Below are 3,894 nucleotides of genomic sequence, written 5' to 3' on the forward strand. Positions count from 1 at the left end.
CAAAAAAATTGAATCTGTAAATAATTATGTGCAATCACTTGTTAGATAAGAATTTCTCATCTGTATGATCGTAGTACATTTAATTTGATATAAAATTGATAGATCAATTTTTATTATAATATTGCAGTGTTGGTTGAGAGATCATTTAATGGATAAAGAAACTGGATTTACGGATCTGTTTTTGGACACGAGTGAGTGGGATGGTAGCGATAGTGTTGATCGTACGAATGGTAATGATAGTAAAGATGATGATGATGGCAGCGACAATGAATCATGGTCGTCGTACGATAATTTACCTGAGGAGGATTTTGAAAAGAAGGAGGAGGGTGCTTGTAGTGAAAACGTAAGTGTCGTGTACATTCTTTTCGTCGGATGAAGAACCATATGGTACTTACACGTGCATATTATTTTTTTATGTGCAGGAGGATATTGACGTTCAGAACGAGGAAAATCATGGTGTTGAATCTTTCGGGGATAACATAAGCCAGGTTCGGTCCAAAATTTAAGATGTCATTGAATAATAAAAAGTTGGTAATGACAACTTAGACTTGCTTATGTGGAATATTGTAGGCTAACTTTGATGGTTGGAGTGGTGAAGATGGATATGAGCATGAGGATGGAGCTAATATGGACATTGAGGAAGCTGAAATCCAGCAACGTGCGCTGGAGACACAGTTGAAGGTTATGGGTATGACATTTGCATCACAATGGGAGGCTCACATGTTCTATAATAACTACGCCAAAGACCGTGAATTCAGTATCAGAAAAGATAAGGTGAAACGAGGAAAAGGACTTTCAACCACTGTTCGGTATAGGAGATACGTTTGCTCGAGGGCAGGAAAACGTCTTAGTAAATTTTTAAACCCGGAGGGCCGTACCCGCAGGCTAAGAGCAGAGACTCGTTGCGAGTGTGGCGCACATTTAGTCGTGAAGTTGGACAAAGGACGTGGAGTTTGGTTCGTGGCAGCTTTTATGGATGATCACAACCATTTGTTGGCTAGACCAGATGAGGTGGTATTTCTGCGGTCACATCGAGTGATGGGAGATCACCAGATAGCTGAGATCTTGGCGATGGAAGGAGCTGGGATCAGAAAGCATATCATCGTTGACAACTTCATTAGCAGGTATGGCTCGTATGATAAGTGTGGGTTTCTGAGACGAGACGTGTACAACGTATGTTGCCGAGAAAAAATGAAGTTGATTGCGAAGGGTGATGCTAACACGGCAATCAGGATTATGAGGAGTAAAAAGGAGAAGGATCCAGAGTTTTTCTTTGAGTACGTGCTCGATAAGGAGGGCCGTTTTAAGAGCATGTTCTGGTGCGATGCACAGTCGCGACGGGACTATCAATTGTATGGAGATGTGACGGTGTTCGACAGCACGTATAAGATGAACAGATATGGTATGCCGTTCATCCCCTTTGTTGGTGTAAACAATCACCGTTGCACCATAGTTTTTGGTTGTGCCATTGTGTCCGACGAGACCGAAGCGACGTACGTTTGCCTTTAAAAAAATGTGAGTTGTTCGTTTGCCTTTAAAAAATATGAGTTATTCGTGATTTTCTAGAAGAAAATGTTATAAGGTTTTCCCTTTTTTTTTGTACAAATCAGATTAACTATTTGCCAATTCTCTTCACATGATTAATTGTTGTACAGATCATGTAATTTGCTCTGTTTGGTGCGCGTTGTGGCTTTAGTCCTCCATTTGTCCAGTCAAAACTTTTATACTGAATTGCAAAATCACAATCTAGATGATTTTTGATGATGTCTCATCTAATTTTTTTACCGGTTGATTTAGTTTTTGTAATTTTTGTGCAAGCGCTATCCCCACCTTGTTGGTCAATGTTTTGTTTGTCTCGCATCCTTTTGTTGGTCAGTTTGGCTTCACACTTTTCGGCCCATTATCGTGCCGCGCTGACAAGCCATTTCGTTATGATGTTTCTAGGCCACTGCGTAGAATTAGAAGAGACAAGAAAATCAAAGGTCTATCGTGGTTGTTACCTTCTCTGTTCATTTTCACATTGTCTCCCATTTCTTCTAAGCTTTATCAAGATAAAAATAGCAATGTTTTTTTCATCTGAGTTATTGTCCACCAGATCTTGCTGTTGTAATTTAGTGCAAATTTTTGATCTTGCATGTGGGCCGATGTATTCCTCTATCGCGTTGTTCCTTTTTGTTCGTTTGTCATCCCGTCCGTGATGTACATATGTTTTCTTATTGGGCATTTTTCTGCACGTGTTCTTGTGTGCCCATGTCATTTGCAATGTCGTAGAAGTCAAAGAGGTAGGTTATGCGCTTGTCCCGGTTGCAAGTCTACTTTCAGACTCATAACTGGGTCCATATTTTGTTTTTCATCCTGGTTGCAAGTTCGTCTCTTGGTCATAACGCAGCTCATAGTTTGAAATTGTTATAATTGGAAATCCACCCTCTACTCACAACTCGTATAGTAGTTTTGTTTAGTTTTCCCAGTTGCAAACTCACCATTGACTCGTAACTGGGCATGTGGTTTGTCTTTTTATCCCAGTTGCAAGTCTACCCTTGACTCGCAATTAAGCTCACAATTTATAGTTGTCCCTGTTACAAACTCACCGTTGACTCGCAACTCATATCATAGTTTTGTACAGTTGTCCTAGTTACAAGTCCATCCTTGATTCACAACTAGCTAGGCCCATAGTTTGTTTTATCATTGTTGGAAGCCCACCCTTGACTCGCAACTTGACCTGTGTTTTGTCTTTCATCTTAGTTGCAAGTTCACCCTTGACTCGCAACTGGGATTGTAGTTTGTTTGATCCCAGTTGCATGTCGACCCTTGACTCGCAACTTGGTTCGTAGTTTCGTAGTTGTCTCAGTTGCAAGTCCACCTTCGACTCGCAACTGGCCTCATAGTTCTCCCTATTGCAAGCCCATCCTCGACTCGCAACAAGATGTGCCTTTTGTTTTACACACTAGTTGCAAGTCCAACTTTTCTTGCAACTGGGTCCATAGTTTGTTTCATCCCAGTTGCAGGTCGACCATTTCCTCGCAACTGGGCGCATTGTTTCATAGTTGTCCTAATTGCAGGTCCATCCTCGACTCGCAACTAGGTTCATACTTTTGTTGTTGTCAAAGTTGTAAGTTCACCCTCAACTCTAACTAGGCCATTGTTTGTTGTTGTTCTAGTTGCAAATCAACATTCAACTCCCAACTAGGCCACTATTTTGTTTTTCATCGTCGTTTGTTGTTGTCCTAGTTACAAGTCCACCCCCGACTCACGGGAGGGTGTAGTTTTGTAGTTTGCCTAGTTGCAAGTCCATAACTCGCAACTCGGGGGATGTTGTTTTTTGTTCTTGTTTCATAGTAGTTGCAATTAGACCCTCAACATGCAACTAGGGGTTTATGTCAGCCCAATTGCAAGTCCACCCTCGACTCCCAACTCGGGAGGGTGTTGTTTTGTTTTCACCCCATTTGCAAGTCCACCCATGACTTGCAACTCGAGGGATGTAGTTTGTAATCACTCCAGTTACAAGTCAACCATGTACTCGTAACTCGGGAGGGTGTTGTTTGTTGTTTGTTTTCACCCCTGTTACAAGTCCACCCCCGACTTGCAACTCAAGGGATGTAGTTTGTAATCGCCCAGTTGCAAGTCAACCATGTACTCGCAACTCGGGAGGGTGTAGTTTGTAGTTGCGCTAGTTGCAAGTCCACCCCCGACTTGTAACTCGGGGGGCGTTGTTTTTTGTTCTTGTTTCATAGTAGTTGCAATTAGACCTGCAACTAGGGGTTTCTGTCGGCCCAGTTGCAAGTCCAGCCTTGTCTCGCAACTCGGGAGGATGTTGATTTGTTTTCACCCCAGTTGCAAGTCCACCCCTGACTTGCAACTCGAGGGATGTAGTTTGTAATCGCCCCAGTTGCAAGT

Source organism: Triticum dicoccoides, chromosome 5B (genome assembly GCF_002162155.2).
Source record: "Triticum dicoccoides isolate Atlit2015 ecotype Zavitan chromosome 5B, WEW_v2.0, whole genome shotgun sequence".
Classification (NCBI taxonomy): domain Eukaryota; kingdom Viridiplantae; phylum Streptophyta; class Magnoliopsida; order Poales; family Poaceae; genus Triticum; species Triticum dicoccoides.